General features: G+C 45.1%; 1 protein-coding gene across 1 annotated transcript in view; it reads right to left on the bottom strand.

Annotated features, from left to right (window-relative positions):
• Positions 1–18,107, bottom strand: part of TMEM131L (transmembrane 131 like) — a 159,808-nt gene that overhangs the window by 97,341 nt on the left and 44,360 nt on the right.

The raw sequence follows: 18,107 nt of genomic DNA, 5'->3' as shown, positions 1-18,107 counted from the left end.
CTCCGCCCTGGCCCGGGTACCAGGATCTCTCCGTCTGTTGACTACTGACTGCAGTGGCCTCACGTGGTTTCCTCACAGTTTAGGTCAACACCAGCCAGGATGGCCTGCCTGAACCTAACTCAGACCACATCACTGCTGTGCTGAGACTCCACTATAACTCCCCATTTCACAGGTCTCACATGAACCCCACAGCACACTCTCCCCAGTGACCGCACCACCTTCAGTCCCCTCCCCTCCCTGGGACACAGTTGGTCAGCTCCCGCTGCTCTGAACACTCCAGGCATTAATTCCCTCTTTAAAGGCTTCTGCACTTACTGTTTAGTCTGGAACATTCTTCTCCCACGGTGAACTCCCTCACCTCCTCCAAATCTTTGTAAAATCTCACTCTTTGAACGAGCCTAGACACCCCGTCTGCTTAGAATGACAGCCCCCAGCCCACAATCCTCACCCTCTTTTTCCTTGCCCCATTTTTCAACTTTCTCCATTCGATGTAACACCGTCAAACATCCAAAAATGTAGGGGTTTTTTTTTGCGCTTTTTTTAAATAGAGTTTATTCTTTTAGAGCAGTTTCAGGTTCACAACAAAATTGAGCAGAAAATTCCTTTCTGTGAACTCTGTTCCCACAGAGTTCCCACATAGCCCTCCCCACCCACCCATATATACTCCCCTACCCTCAACATCCCTCATCAGTGTGGCATATTTGGTCCAAAACTGTAGTTGTTTATTATACTGAGGTTTGCTGTCTCTTTCTCATATTTTATTAGATTATAAGCCCCACTGGGACAGGGATTTTGGTCTCGTGTGCCAATTTTGTGTGCCAACGTGTCCCAAGCATTTAGAGAACAGTGGCTCAATACGATTTGCTGAATAGGAGAAAAACTTCTCAACTAGCGTCACGGATTTATAAAATCACAATTCAGGCCTCAGAATATCTTTTCAGTTATTGAGTATAAAGTCAGCCTCACCATAATATATCAGAAACCACAGGAAATGTCATGGAAAAAGGTTTCCCAAGTTTCAATATAAATCTTTACCAAATCTAATTTTTTTTAAAAAAGGGGTCACAAACAATGTATAGAACAGTTTTAAAAACCAATGTCCGGTTAAGTTATATTTTTTATTCACCTTAGAAAAAGTCAGGTCTAGTCATGTCAAGGGTATAGAGTGACTTGCTAAATTGCAAATGCTGTAGTTGTTTAAAACATGCTGAGAAAACTAAGAAATTAAAAAACAGAGAGGCTATTGAGTCTACTGAGAAAAATACGGCACTGAAACGTGTGGATAAAGTAAGTTAGAGCCATAAGAAGAGACCCTGTCTGCTGCTGCCTGCCTGGGGACGGTCTTTCTTTGGAAAGCAGCCCCCAGGCCCGAGCCGGTTCAAATCCTCTGACCGACCACCCCAATCAGCAGCATCTGTTACTGCAACATGCCTGAGATGGTTCAACTGCTTGAATGTGTGGATTCACGATTCCAGAATGAAGAAATAAGTCAAAATCTGTAATATTTACAAACGGCAGGTACCCAAAAACAGGCAGCTCAGGTGAGGTCCGGCACCTGATGACCTCGCTCCTGCTCCCTGAACTGCATCCCGGGTTCAAGCACCAGTGGGAGCAGACTGTCCCCCACTCCCACCCCCAGTCCCCCCGCTATCTTGAGGGTGAATGTCACCAACACGGGGATAAAAGATCTAAGGGATGGAGAGAGAATCCCTGACTCCGCTTCCTCCTGAAGCCGACAGCCCTCCTTCTTCCAGGTCATGTGAACTGATCAATTCCTTTCCACTGGAATCTATCACTCAAAGCTGAAAAGGTTCCAACCAGTAGTTAGATGAACCTGGTCACTAAAACCTAATTCATGAGCTTGGGTCCAAAAATTAGGAAAGCTGGTAACCCTTGGAACATGAAAATACATCTGATGTCTGAAAACAAACGCTTTCTGAGAAATAGGATGATTCTGCAACAGGCTTCAGGAGGAAGCATCCCCACCAAGAAAAAAAAAGTGTCCCTTAAAAAGTATAAACTAGATTTTCTTCGTAAAAGAACCACAGCTTCTTTCAGGAGAGACAGAAAGGCTCTAAAATTAGATGGTGGTGATCCTGCACAACCTGGCAGATACACTAAGAAACACCGAACTGCAGACTTTACATGGGTGAATTACATGGTATCCGTATTATATCTCATAAAGCTGATTTTTTTAGAAAAAAAAAAAAAAAGGCAAGTACACATGCCAGCCTCCTAATTCACTCTGTCAGGATGCAGTGCAGGAAAGGGAAGAGGGGGCTGTCTCTACAGATGCGTCTTCTCAGACATGTCCCCACAGAAGCCCTCCAGGCTCGTTTCCTTTCTGTGCACACAGACCCCTCGTATGCATAATGAAAATGCCGTGTGCAGATGCCCTTGCCGAGCGCGGGCCGCATCCCTGTCATTATGCAGCACTCTGTAATAAGCTGCAGTTAATTCCTGCCTGTTATCCAAGTGCAAAATCACTCCGCCTCATTTCAAGCAGCCTGGCAGCTGCAGGGGAAGGAAGGCCTGGCCCTCAGTGGAGCCCCACTTGACAGATAACCCCTGCTGCTACGAGGACTCCAAACATCCAGGGCGAAATCCATTTCCATTAAGGAGGCGCCCTTTGACTTCATGCGTTAGACTGGCATGTTACCTTCCGAAAGGTACAAAAGCACGAGAAGGGCAGAAATCAGAACTGGGATTGTGGGCTTTTGTTTGGGGCTTAATTTTTTTTAGATGGAGGAGATCAAATAAGAGCGACACAAGTGCTGACACCAAGACAGGTCCTCCCACTGCCATCAATCTCCACGGACGCGTGAGCCCTGATCCTTAAACCACGGGCCTGCAGCGCGCAATGAACTTCAGTCCTGCTCAATGATTCTGAACTCTCCGGTTCTCCAAATAACCCCTTGACCTCTCTTCTGAGGAGGCATTTCCGTATTTCAAACAGCCCCCATTGTGGCTTCCCTTTAACTATAAACAGAGATAAGAAACTACACTAACAGTACTTTACACGATGAAAGCGGGGACGACACTGTGACATGCCACAGTTATACAATAAAGCGCCGGATATCAAGTATTCAGTTAAATTTTTAACTCTCATTACAGACAACGCAATTTTCATTCTATACTCAGTAACACTTTCCAAATATATTCCTTTCCTCTAGTAATAACAAAAGAGGGTAACCCCTGTACACTGCACACTAGAAATACTGCCACGTACTGGCAGCAGTTATAGAATTAATCCCTTTAAATCCAAGAAAAGGTAAATCCCCCAGCAGTGGAATTTTTAAATGTATGGCTCCTAACATTTCCTCCCTTTTAAAAAGAATCATGAGCATCAGCTCCTAGAGTCAAGAAATGATTCAGTCCCTTGGTATCCAGTCTGGCCACTTCTTAGGGACAACCAGGGGCAGCTTTTTAAAACTATAGCTCAAGTGATAGAGCACATGCTCAGCATGCATGAGGTCCTGGGTTCAATCCCCAGTACTTCCTCTAAAAATAAAGAAACCTAATTACTACCCCCCCCAAAAAAAGAACTTAAACAAATTTTAAAAAGCTACGGATCCAGGGCTCCACCAGTTCCTCCTGAATTAGAATTTCTGGGGACAGAGCCTGGAAATCTGTGTTTGGGAATAACTCCCTCAAGCAACTCCACCACCCCTGCACCCATCAGGGCAGTAGGAGTGTGTGCATCCAGGGACCACAGATCCATCGATCCATCTATCTGCATTCACTCCGGGACCCTCCCAGTGATAACATGTTTCCAGTGCAGCTCATTCCCATTATAAAATGCTTCAGTCCCAGCAAGGGTCAGGCTGCAGGGAACAGGCTAGCTGCTTTCAGCAGAAAGGGATTTTAATACAGGGAACTAGGTGCTTATGAGACCACTGAGAGGGTTCAAGGGGGCAGGCTTGGTGCTGGGCCTCCAGGAAGGAGCCCCAGAGCAACAGGGAACCGCCCCCCTCATCCCTCCTCAGGAGGCTGCCCTAGGCCCACGCAGCCAGGGGCGCCCTGTGGGCTGAGACCCCAGGACCCGCACACTGCCTCGGCCAGCACCGCCTGCCCTGCGCCAGCCAGCCACAGAGTCCCATGGCGGGAAGACCCACTCACTCCTTCGTGATCCAGAGGTTGAACTTCCGTGAGTTAAACGTGCTTCTGAAACGGCTGCACCGAACAGTAGTCACCAAAACCGTGTCCAGCAGGCCAGCCTACTGTGATGAGAGGCCCTCGCCTCTGACACACCCATGTGGCGTTCGCCCCCAAGCAGTCAAACCCCTCCGGTCTCCCTCCCCCACTGGCCTCTCTACTCTGCATTTCCCCTTCCTGTGGGGACCATGCTCATTCAGATACCTTTTGAATTTCTTCTTTGATTTAGCTCAAAATGCAGTCTGTCAAGATCTTTTAAAATTAACGCAACATTTTAAATCGACTATACTTCAATTTAAAAAAAATTTTTTTAAAGATCTTTAGCATCCTGATTTGTATCATCCAATAAACTGACTCTCTGCCCCCAAATTCTGTCATTCACCAAATGAATGATATTTGAACTGAACAGATAGGGTTAATTTTAAAAACATCGTAAAACAACCTTCACCTGGAAGCTCTAATATCAGCATGATCAAGATCTGCCCAAAGTCAACCAGCATTTCTTACACACTATTTTCTGGACTATACGTCCAACACAGCATGAGATCCTGTAAATGCATAAAAGCCCCTGACCACAAACAAGAAGTTGGTATTCTCAGAGCAGCAGCAGAGACCCGAGAAAAAAGAACAGCAGAAACAGCAAGAAATCTAGGTGTTGCGAACAGGACATCTGACACCAGTATGAACTATGAACCACTCAGGTTTGAAATAATGTCAGTGGTTCTTCTCTTAAAGCGTGTGTGAGGTCTCGTGAAACCAACATATGGTAACATCTTGTGTAACAGCCCACAGAGTCCATTTTTGCAATCAGATCTTACTTAATTCAATACACCGTGTGATTTCTAAAAGCAGGCATATGTCAAATCCGAAAACTCTCCCACAGTTACCTGGATAGGGTGGGGAGGGAGGAGAGGTCTCTCGAGCAAATGGAATCATTTCCATCACAAGGAGCTGACCAGAGAACACACCATGTGCCACAGAGGTGCATGTTAATTTCTTAATTTGTCTTCTGTGAATAAACTACTTTTACTCCTAGATTAATTTGGCATCACATTTGTACCTGCATTAAGATTCTCTCCCACTCAGTCTTCTCATTGGTTTTTCTACTTCTTTCAACCCACTCCCTTCCAAAGCAGAAGCGTCTGCTTCTAAATAAGGAGTCCACACAGGTCTCTGACTTGACATACTTCCGGTAAGTGGAAACATACACTGAGTTTCTCTTCAAGATGGGCTTGAGGGGGTGGAAGACGCACGCCCACAAACGTTTGCTCATTTAAGTGGAAATTTTACTTTCATTTCTTTTGTAAAAGGATTCCATCCCATCTACCACATTTTAGAAGCATGCAATTTCTTCAAACAGAAAGTTCAAAGTAATCACATCATTTCTTCTACTACTGCCAGTACCACCAACCCTACATGGAATGGAACATTTCCATCTTGTACGGGTGAGAGTCAGCGTTCATGGACATGGAATTCAGTGTAATTTCTCATCGGGATAAAATTAATCACAAAATATCCTGGAAATCACCAATAATCATGGAACTGACAACTGATGAATGGTCTCCGGAGCCCTCTGGACAAGGAGGGGAAAGGCGATGGAAGGGCCTTCCTCACCTCCCAGGACCCTCCCTTCCTTACTTAATCCAGAGGACACAAGCCTCCCAGATCAGACGAAGTAGAAAGGTGCCCCACAGAAACAGAGCAAAACTGCAGCGCCTCACATCACCTACAGCATACAAGCCAGATAAGAAGCCAGGCCGATGTGATGTTCCAGAGTCCACCCTATCTCCAGCCCGCACGCTCCCCACCCAGACCAAGCCCCTTTCTCCCAGTGCTCTTTCCACCAGAAACTCTAAAACTGAAGCCCTCAGGGGAGGGTGTAGCTCAAGTGGTAGAGTGCATGCTTAGCATGCAGGAGGTCCTGGGTTCAATCCCCAGTACGTCCTCTAAAAATAAATAAATCTGATTACCTCCCCCTCCCCCCGGCCCAAATAAAATCATTAAATTACATGATGATGAATAAATAAAAAATATTAAAACTGAGGTTGTCACATGTTGTAATTGCCTTCCTGAAACAAACACTAGGAGACAGGCCTAGGAAGGGCGCCCCCAAGAGGCAACACCAATATTTTCAAGAAAGTAAAAGGAGGAAGGTAGGAGGAAATGGAAGTGAGAAAGCTGTTTCATCACGTTCTCAAGTCAGTCCTTCCTTCCTCTACCTGCTTTTAAACCGACACTTGTTCTCATCGCTTTAAACTGTTTTGTTTTTAAACCCAGAGGTTTCCCCCTGCACGTTCACAGGTGGATAGATTATCTGCATTACTGCAACCAGTCTGCACACTCTATTTTTAAAACCAGTTCTCTTTTTTCAGTATTTTCAAACATGCCACATAGTTTTCTCCAGTAACTGGAAAAGGATGCACTAAACATAAAACTTACATTCTCCAACCCACACAGATCTACCAGTGCCAACGGCCAGGAGCTCCAGAGCAGCTTACTCTCTGTCCTGTTTTCATACACTGGGTTCTGTCGATTTGTAAATTTACATTTTTAAAAGTAACCTGCTCTTTAAAGAGGCAAGCTGTCACCTGTTTTATATTACCTAATGTCAAAATCTAAAAGTAAGTGGAGGCTAAACTATTTCACCCCCAGATCTGAAATCCCATTGACTCCACACTGCTATCCGCGTCAGAGAGACAGAAGTCAGCGGCGGGGGCCCGTCAGGCGCAGGCAGGCGGGGGTTTACTGCGTGCCCGAGAAATTCGGGGCGGACCAGGGGAGAGAGCAGCTGCTCACACAACCAGTGTGGCCAACACTCGAAACATACAGGACCAGAAATCAAAGAAGCCTCCCAAGTTGTAAAACTATGGTACCAAAAAGATGGAAGGAAGGAAAAACAAAGGCAAGGTGGTCCACTAAGGCAGGAAAGGCTAACACTCGGGCAGGGGCAGGTCACCCGTCGATACTGGACAGAGTGCCGGCCACACCCTCAGCACTGTCAGGGGGCAGCACCACCCAGTCTTCAAGGGGAGCCATCCTTCCCCAGAGACAGTCCCCGCTCCCCTCACCACAGTACCTCCTAGAAGCCGGCACAGAAAGCCAATCAGATCTTCCCATAGAAACTACAACACTAAAACTGTAAAATCAAAGGGCTACATACGTTCTAGCTAAAGGCATCAAACAAACAGCAGTGACAATGCTGCACAAAACCTAAGACCCAGGGACAAGTCCTCTAAATAATTAACATAAAGCAATAAACTCAAGCCATAACCCTGAGCTTCTGTGTTAGCCGTGACCTTATAGACCACAGCGTCTGAATCTCTCCTTTGGCAGGCCAGGAAGTGGAAGCCCAGAGGACCACCTGCCATGGTCAGGGATCGAGCTAGAAGCCACGTGAGAAACCCAGGCCTCCTACCAACCAATCATGTGCTACTAGATAAGCTTACCTTCTTCACCAGAGTCCCTGAAAACAGACAAAAAGCACAGACAGCTATTATATAAGCTGTCTCCAAAACAACACACAGAACAAACAAATATATGACTTCCCTGTGACACACTTTACCTGCCAGCAGTGTCCACCATTAAAAACTATATACTTCTGTGCCTGTGATGAGCTACCTTTCTTTTTGGTGTCTTTAAAATTTACAAAGTATTAGGCGAAGACGTGGTCTGCCGGTCCCAAGTAGCCACGGCTCCTGGCCGTCCCCTCCTCCCTGGCCGTGTGCATCGGCGCCCTTCCCCAAACCACGTGCACCGGAAGGGAACTCTCAGGGAGCAGAGCTTTGTGAAGGGCTACCTAGCACACACAGCCAGTGGCCCAATTCCCCCTTTGACTTTCTGCAGGAGAGAACGAAAAAGTCAAACAGAAGTGACTTAAAGAAAGATGGGAGAGAAAGCCAGCCTTGCACACGCAGAGTGAGGTGTGCTGGTCAAACAGCCTCAGTGAGGAGAGTAGGGCGGCCCCGATCCCGGTTGGCCTTTACTGAATTAGCTCATCTTGCTACACCAAACACGACTTTCGTAATGAGAAACGTAGTCAGAAAACTGTGAGAAGTAAGGGCAGGGCTGATGTTCCCCTAGGATGGCCTCCCTTACCTGACTGCCTGTGGCCTCTGTTGATTGGCTGGAATCCCAGGTATCACCCTGACCCCGGGTAAAAAACAAAAAAAAACTTTCTGTAAAATCTATGAGGCTGACTGCACAGTGAGGGTGATAGCTTCTTTTCTGGGTGTGGTTTCCATTCGGACATTCACTTTAATTTTAACACGAGCTAACTGCAGGCTATTTCCTACAATCCCGTCAGTAAGAATATGCTAACTCAAGAGCACAGGAAAATTCAACAGCAAAACCTGAGGTTAGCTAGAAGCACGCAACCTCCTTTCTGACTGCTCCCCTCAGCACCTCCTTCAAAACAGCCACCCAACTGTGCAAATGTTAGCCTTAATGCATTTCTGAACCTCAGTTCCTCTTCCTCAAAGACTTTCCCTTCTTTTTTACCCCAGGTCTTACCTTCGGGCTTTGCATCTGATCTAGTCTCATCCCACACAATGCAGTGATGCTTTCTTTTAAAAGTTTAATTTTTTGTTTACTATTATGCCTCTCTCCCCTCTCCATCTCATTCCTGAGACATCTGCCCCCTTCTCCAGCCTCAGGCGAACTGCCTAACCTCACGTCTCACAGAAGGAATCCCATTCAACAGACAGTAATGGAGATAAACTTTAGGAAATCCCTAAATTTCACAAATACTTCTACTTAAAAAGCATCGTAATCCTGACTGTTTTCATGAACGTGGTTTGCTGATGTCTGACATAACACATGGGACTTTACCTTCACAGGAAACTCTATTCTGGGTCTTATTTTGAAGTGAAATGGTAAAGACACAACAAATGTCCAAAGAGAAAAATACAGGTCGTCCTATAGGCACAATGTTCTTCAATTGTTTTTTAAGACCAAAGAAAACACAGTACCATACAGATATTACATGATAGTTAAGTGAATAGACAAAGCCACAAAAACCTACGCAATCCTGAAGTCCTGTAAAGCCGAACCACCGAGTACTCAGAGTGGGCTAAGGGAAAACCCAGGAGCCCTCCGGCCCGGGCAAAGGCCACGGGGATTTCCTCTGACTTTTCCGAATCACCAAAGGCAACTATAGGCAGGGCCTCAGGCCAACCCAGAGCTGAAAGTGGTCCGTGGGAGGTAGGAGTGGGAGGATGGGGAGGCCCTGTGGGTTGGGGTGTAAGGACCAGAGTGAAAGTAAAGAATGGAAAAATTGAGGGGCGGATGGAAACAGGCGTGGCGAACACTGAGAGCTGGGAACGGCCACCTTCTAGGCAAGCTCTCGACTCATTCCAGAAACATCTACTAAAGGCACCCCAGTGACGTGCTGGGGCTGCAAAAATTAAAAACAGAAGGACCTTACTCTGAGAGAACTTCATCTAGCAGAGTGAAGGCACAGGCCAGAGAGTCAGGCAGGCAGAGATCAGAATACTCTCAGAAGGAGCCAGAGGCAGGGGGAGGGGCCAGTCTTCTTGAAAGCTACACCCTGGACCTTCTTAGCCCTGAATCTTCCTTTGCTTCCATCCTGCCTCACCTGATGCCCAGCACATGGCCTCCATCCCAGCCCACCACCCACCACCGCCCATCCCCCGAAGAAAAGAGCCCATCCTTCTGAGGCCTCCTAATATTTGCACATAATGAAAGCCAGCACACCTATTTACTACACCCTTAGGAACTTAGAAAGTTGAAATTAAAGGGCACACAACAGGAACTCAAAACCCACAAGCTGAAGCTTCAAAGATGAGAATGTCCCATTTCATAAAAGGCGGTTAAGGGTTCCCACTTCTCTGTTCCATGGTCTCTCCCAGCTCCCCCACCACAGCCCCAGACTGACTCACGCTTGAGTCCCCACTGTCTTCACGACTCAGATCCCACGGTTCCCTCACATCCAGAGGGGAGGCCAGAGGCCCCAGTGTACATGCAATTCTACTCTAAGCCATTCTGCTCTGAGACACAGCCTCAGGAGAAGCGGACACCAGACTCGCAGGGGTTATGTTCAGCAGGAGCGTTCCGGAGTGTCTGCCTCCTTCTCTACATTGTTGAAAGACTGTGAAATTAACACGTATCTCTTCTGTAACAAGAATAAGAAATAAAACAAAGAACAACAGCAAAACAGAGACCACACAGGCTCCAACCGGAAAGAACCTCGAGGACATGACGCTCAGTGAAATAAGCCAGTCCCCGAAGGACAAACACTGTGATGCTTCCACTTACACGAGGTGCTGAGGGTGGTCATGCTCATAGTAGCAGGAAGCAGAAGCGTGGCTGTCAGGGGCTGGGGGACCAGGAATGGAGCCGGTAGGTAAAAAGCACAGAGCTGCAGTTTCGCAAGATGAAAAGAGTTCTGTGGATGGACGGTGGTGATGGTCGCACAGCATGAATGTATTTAATGCCACTAAACTGTATACTCAAAAATGGTTAAAATGGTAAATTGTATATTATATATACATGTATCACAATTAAAATAAATAAAGGTTTTAAAAGAGCAGTCTTTGGGAACGTATCATATCTAAACTAGGGTCCATCTGTATTTAACAAGACATATTTTTCTTGGGGGATGCACAGACTGTCTACTTCCTAACCAGCACATCAGGGGCGGATACGTGTACTGAGACACTCCTGCCTAGAAAGCCAGGGCCCAGAATTTTCCTGGGAGAAACAGCCACCCCTTTCCCTTCCAATGATATCAGCACCATTACCCCGAACACAACCACCACAATTAGCCAAATACCTAACACATATTCACCTGATACAAGTTGTCTCCTCGGCCACCCCAGAAGAGTAGGTATCGTCCCCAGTCTACACGTGAAGAGACAAGGCCCAAGAGGACACCACTGAAAGTGGCTGAAGCCTGTGTGTGTCCCCGCTCGGGGTTCCCCTGGCCCCTGGCCCCTGTCTCTCACACACACACAGGGCACTGGCTTCCCTGGGGGCAGAGTCGGGACAGGACTGCAAGTCCCTCCACCCACCCATTCCTGCAGCCCATCCACGTGGGCCACCTGCTCTACAACCTCAGGGCGCCACTGAACTGCTGCATACAAAGACCTCAACAGAAAAAGCATACGCTCCGACCATCCCCTAGAAGGTTCCTCAGGGCTTCCCATTAACTGGCTCCAAAGAGAAACTAAGCCATGCTCCAGGTCTTTACCTGTGATCATTAACCCAACTCAAGTACGAATCCCCGGCCCCACGTGTAACTCAAAGGGCTCCTGGCCCAGCCCAGCCAGTCATTAGGGAAAGGAGAGGTCTTCCTTCCCGAGCTCGAGCCACTGCTTCTCCACCTCCCCGCCTCAGCGCCCGATACAGGACACTAATCTGCCCCGGGGGCCCGGGGCCTCCCCAGCTTCCTGCCTAAAATGTGAAAAATAATTAAAGGCTCATTGTCTATTCTTAAGATACAAACTAAGCACTCTAGCTTTGAGGTTTAAGATTTTTTTTAAAAAAATCTCCCAAATCTTAAGTAAAATCAGCACCCAAGAAGATGGACCACAGATGTTCAAAGCCTCCAGAGACCCCCACCCCCTAAGTCAGATCAGAGGAAGAAAAGGGCATGTCTGTCCAGGCCCGGGAGGTCCCTGCATCCCTCACGTGGCATTTCTGTCCTGGGCTTCACCCTGCCAGTTTTGTTTTCACATGCATCACTGTAAATTCCCTGTGGTCGAGCGAGGGCTGTCAGACTTCCCTGTCCTCCACGGCATCCAACCCTGTTTCTTACACCCAGCAGACCCTTGGTAGAGCAGTTCTTCAAAGAGTCCTTGTGTGAAAGAAGAGTGTGACAACAGCCAAGAGGCCATCTTCCTAGAGACTCAGTGAATTTCTGCCTCAAAGCCTAAGAAGCCACTTGGCTCTGATGCAAACCAAGAAGAGGGCACCAATTGATCCGACCGCCTGAAGGACCATTTTCCTTTGTCCCTGCTGCTACAATTGGCCAGGTCATATATGCACTAAATTCATGTATCTGCTTTAAAATTACATTTGCCCACTGTTTCCCTCTAATGCAGACCCAAGAATTCAAGTTTCAGATTGCTCACAGTGCATCCTCAAAACGTGCTGGCCAACAGGTAAAGATGTTCAAACTCCTCCCACAGCAATTAAGTGTCTCCCTGCTTTTGTCCTAGTTTCTCTCCACTTTGATGTCAGTGTCACCTGAGGTTTGAGTACAACTTCACAGCCCCCAAGGCAAGGATAAAAGTGGGAGACCTATGATCCATTTGGGTTTGGGTCCAAAGTCTTCAACTTCAAAACTAAGTACGCTGGGCCACTACCAAATTTTCTATCACAGCTTTTGTCACTTCAGCAACTCTCCTTGAAAGCTTGGCCCCAAGCAAGCAACTCAGAAAGATAATATTTATGTATGACATCAGGACAAGTGTTGTCGAAATCGCAGAGAGCTTTCTCAACCAAATCTCTAAGCAAAGAACACAAAGTATCGCCTGCCGCCACCCCATCCCATCCACTCTGAACGCCCACGGCCAACTCACCCACTTGACAAGCCACTCACACAAGAGAGTACCACCCCTCCAGGAGGGCGGGCAGAAACGTACTGCGCATAAAGACTATAAACTGATCACAGGGCAGACAGAAAGGTGGTCAAGAGTTTAAAATACAGCAAATGAACCAATGTCTGTAGGACCCCAACAACTAGGATTCCCAGGTGGCTGCCCTGATGTGGAGCAAACAGACAAGGGAAAGACCCACCAGTCAATGCCTAAATGACCAGCACTGTGTCCCCCGGAGTCTAAGATTCCATCCAAAAGCTGAACACTGGCTCTGAACTACCCTCAGGATACTGCGAAGAGAGTCTGGGCCCCCAGATAGGCACTGAGTTTTACAGGAAACCTATACTAACTGATACCAAAGTCTGTCTTTATTTTTTTGAAACTATCACCCATGATTTGAATCAATATGAAATTTCTCAATAACTTAACCCAATTCTGCCTTTCCAAGCATCACGAAGCCAGAATCTCACAAGTCTAGCCCGCCCCCCACCCTGCAACATCACACACGCGGCGTTGTCACACACGATTTCCCTGCAGGGCGAGCTAATGCTGAGACAAAGCTAAGTTCTTCACTGTGTTTTCAAGCTTTTCTAGGCCAGTAACAGTTGCTCAGCTAATGGCACATGCTGCTTATTTTCACAGACCTCGACCCTGGGCTCAGCCGCGTCTGGTTCTGCTTCCTCTTCGGATCTGCTCCTGGATGCCCCGCCTCGCCCCCTGGCTGCCACAGCTTTCTCTGACACCCAAAACACTGCCTTTTGAAATACTCAGGAGCATCCAACAGGGAAAGTTGCTCAGGAAATGACATTTCTACATTAAGTGGTCAACCCTACCGTCACAGGGCAGAGCACGTTCGGGGGGAACTTGTAAGAACTCAAACACCTGCTGACTTGCCTCAGTTCTAAACTCGGCCCAGGCTGGAGTCAAGGGACCGTCCTGCGGGTGCGCCCCGTTCAGAAACGTTCTGCTCGGCAAAAGGCTTCGTGGGTTCTTTTCACCCCGTTATTAAATACACACTTGAAATAAGTTTAGGAAGAAAACTAGTGAGGTAAACAAATCACCTTGAAACCTCATCACTCAAGTCGGGCAAATTCTCAAGACATTAAAATAGGGTCCCAAAAGACTCCTAACTCCATATAAAGTTTAAAAGAGGTGAATCACAGAGTGAGTCTTAAAAAAACAAAGAAGCAGCAGCAGCTATAAGCGCACTGAGTAATTTAACTAGGTTATCACAGGAAATCAGGCATGTGCCAAAACAGACTTTCAACTTCTGAGTAACAAAGTTTGGGAACACATGATTGCATAAACACACATACTGCCCAGAAAATAACTTAAAAACCTTAACTGTTAAAAACCTTCGAAAAGCATCTCTTTCATTGCTACCGTATTCTTCATGAGCCCACGGAACCAAGTGTCAGGTGAACAAAAGGTTCCTCGCCTAAATGCTAGAAAAGCTACTGAGCCCTACACTCCATGAGTTTCATTCAATTCCGTTTTGTACTGAGCACCCAACACGTCCCTGGCAAGGGCAGATCTGTCCTTGTGGGGCTTGAAACTTATTGCTTGGGGTGGGGAGGGGTTGTTTAAGGGGGAAAAAAATACACAATATATTTTACTTCTGAAAATTTAATAAAAACATAACCGTGTGAACACACTCCTAGGCTCCCTCCCAGGGCCTTGGGAAGGACCCGTGAAACAGAGTCTGAGCGTGTCTGTGTCTGAGTAGGTTGGGGCGGGCAGGAGACACTTCCTAGACGGGGGATGTCCAGGCAGAGATGACCTGTAGGAGGCGTGGGAGGAAACCTCCAGGCTCAGGAAACAAGTCCAGTGGTGGGAAACAAAGAAAAGACGTCAACCACTTGCATTAATAAATGAATGTGAAAGAAAGGTACATAACACCAATCTGGGCTCTTAGATTGAAATTACAAAGATTAACAAAATGCTGGTGGCTCAGTGCTGGGAAGTCTGTGGGCAAACAGCAGCCCTAAAACCCTGGCATGAGACTAAAACTCAGAACCACCTTTCAGGAGGGCAATTTGGGAATATCTTTCAAAGGCTTTAACACATGCCCACTTTTTGACCCAGTAATTCCAGTTCTCGGAATGCCTCCTAAAGAAGTAACTGTTCAAAGATGCAAATGCAAATGTGGGTTTTTTTTCTTTTTTCCTTTTAAATAAATCCCATAAAGTATTAGACTTTAAATTATGGAACATTTATATAATGTACTACAAAGCAAACATGAGAAGCGATGGTCAGAATACATTAAGTTTAAAAACCAAGCTACAATAACTTGAAAAAAATATCTGCACCCCCGTGTTCAGAGCAGCATTATTTACAACAGCCAGGACACAGAAGTAGCCTAAGTGTCCACCGATGGATGAATGGATAAAGAAGATGTGGTATATGTGTACAATGGGATATTACTCAGCCATTAAAATAAAAAAAAAAAAAAAACGAAATTCTGCCATTTGCAACAACATGGATGGACCTTAAGGGCATTGTGCGAAGTGAAGTAAGTCAGACGGAGAAAGATAAATAGTGTATGATCTCATTTATGTATGGAATCTAAAAACCAAAAACTTGCAGAAAAAGAGATCAGACATATGGTTACCAGAGGTGGCAGATGAAGGAAGGGGGAATTGGAGGCAAGCGTCAAAAGGTATAAATTTCCAGTTACAAGATAAGTAAGTACCAGGGACGTAATGTAAAACATGACGACTACAGTTAGCGCTGCTGTAGGATATACAGGAAAGTTGTTGAGAGAGTGAATCCTAAGAGTTCTTAACACAAGGAAAAAAATTTTTTCATGTTTTGCTTTTTCTTTTTATTGTATCAATTCAACATGGATGTTCACTAAACTTATTGTAGTAATCATTTCACAATATATGTAAGTCAACTCACTACACCGTACACCTTAAACTTACACAGTGATGTTTGTCAATTATATCTCAGTAAAGCTGGAAAAAAGGGAAAATATCAAGTTACAAGGTTATATGTGTCAAAAAATCTTATTTAAAAAATATACAGTAAAAACAGTTTCCTCTGTATAGCAAAGGGAGCTATGTTCAACATCTTGTAATAACTTTTAATGAAAAAAATATGAAAATGAATATATGTATGTATATGCATGACTGGGACATTGTGCTGCACACCAGAAACTGACACATTATAACTGACTGTACTTCAATAAAATTTTTTAATTAAAAAAATTAAAATGTACAGTAAAAATAATACACTATTTAACAGAAAAAAGTTCTGGTAGGATACATTAAAAACTTTCAGTATACAACTCAACAACAGATACAATTAACCCAATTAAAAATGGGCAAAGGAACTGAACAGCCATTTCTCCAAAGAATACAGATGGCCAATAAGCACATAAAAAGATGCTCAACATGACTAGTCATTAGAGAAATACAAATCCAAACCAAAATGAGATACTTCATACCCACTAGCACAGCTATAATCAAAAAGTCAGCTAATAAGTGCTGATGGGGGTGTAAAGAAATCTGAACCCTCATTCACTGCTGGTCGGAATATAAAATGGTCCAGACACTTTGGAAAACAGCTCAGCAGTTCCTCAAAATGTTGCACATCGAGTTACCATAGGAACCAGCAAATCCACACTGAGCTATATATCCCTAACAGAATTAAAAACATATGTCCACACAAAAACCTGCACACCAATGTTCACAGCAGCATTATTCATAACAGCCCCAAACTGGAAACATCTCAAAAGTACAGAGATTGATGAATGGATAGACATGTGGTATATCCACACAAGGGCACGTTATTTGGTAATACAAAGGAAAGAAATACTGAAGCATGCTACAATGTGGTAAACTTTGAAAACATTATGTCAAATGAAAGGAGCCAGTCGCAAAAGACTGACCACATACTGCATGATTCCCTTTATATAAAATATTCAGAGCAGACAAGCCCAGAAAGACAGAAAGTAAACTGGTGGTTGTCAGGGACTGGATTGAAAGGATGGGAAGTGACTGCAAATGGGTGTGAGGTTTCTTCTGAGGGTGACGAAAATGTTCTAAAATTAGATGGTGGTGTAAAATGACTATAACTCATTAAAAAAAAGTTTAAAAAAATAAAAATAAAAATAAAATAATAAAAATAAAATTAGATGGTGGTGATGACTACACAGCTGCTAATATACTAAAAACCACTGGACTGGGCACCTACACAGGGTGCATGCATGTGGGATTGTGTGAACTGTAAATTAAATCTCAATAAAGCTGCTGTTTTTTAAAATACAGTAACTATTTCCATAAAGGTGCTTTAATTTTCTTCCTTATATTCTACGGTATTTTCTAAGAAAAAAATTAACAGGCATTACACCTCCCAGCTGAGCAAGCTTGAGTGAGTATTAACTGTAACTTTAGTTTCCTATTATAAAATGGGGATGGTAATTCCACCCACCTTAATAGTATCCAGCTCACAGTTTTTCTGGAGGATTGAATGAGATTCCATTTGTAAAGGGCTTTAAAGTGTCGAGCACAAAGCAGGCACTCAAAAACAAGCTTTGCGATCTCTTAAGCATTTAAATGAAAAAATGATTTCCATTTTGAAAACGGAAACATGTCCTCCTACTTACGTCACTACACATTCTTGACTCGTTTCTCATCGTTTAAGCAGCAGTTCTCACGGGAGCTGAGACAAACTGGCCCAGGGCAAAGCCACTGAGGTGCTAGAGTCACAAGGCACTTGCTTGACGACAGCCTCCCGTCCTGTCGGGGAGTGTTTGCTACTGAGTGGAGCCCACACCACGAGCTTTATGTGCACGTGCACTAAACCTTCCCAGCAGCTGTGGCAAACGGACATTAGTCTGTTTTACAGAAGTGAAATCAAGGCTTGCAGGGGTTTGCTTGACCAAGCTTTCCCAGGGTGAGGGGCTGAACCAGGTCTCAAACCCAGGTTTCTGCTTCCAAAGTCTGTGCCAGGCCACATCTGAGGGAAAAATGGTACCTGAAAAAAAGGCTGCTCAAAGGCATCACTTAAAATCCATAAGAGTAAGAGGGAAAAAAAAAAAAGAGAGAGAGAGACAGGGAGAGCGAGACTTATCTGGGACTTGACATCTTAAAAAAATCAGTAAGTGTTCTGCATTTAATAAATTTCGTTATAATCCCAACCATGCCCTAAATCTCACTAGGCACAAAAAAAAAATAAGTCAAAAGTTGAGTTTTTAGCATAATTCTTAACAAATATTAGCATGATATAACACAGAGGTAATTTTGGCTAAAATCCTTAAGGGCCATATTCATTTTCACAAGGGCATGTCTTAATGTGCTGACATTTAAACCACCCAGCAATCAAATATATCATCTGTGTCCCCTTTCCTCTTCTCCAAGTGCCAACACAAAGACACTGGCTACCAACCAG

The sequence above is a fragment of the Camelus ferus genome, chromosome 2 (assembly GCF_009834535.1).
Source record: "Camelus ferus isolate YT-003-E chromosome 2, BCGSAC_Cfer_1.0, whole genome shotgun sequence".
In the NCBI taxonomy this organism is placed as follows: domain Eukaryota; kingdom Metazoa; phylum Chordata; class Mammalia; order Artiodactyla; family Camelidae; genus Camelus; species Camelus ferus.
The sequence above is the reverse complement of the archived record's forward strand: the minus strand, read 5'-3'. Positions and strand labels throughout refer to the sequence as shown.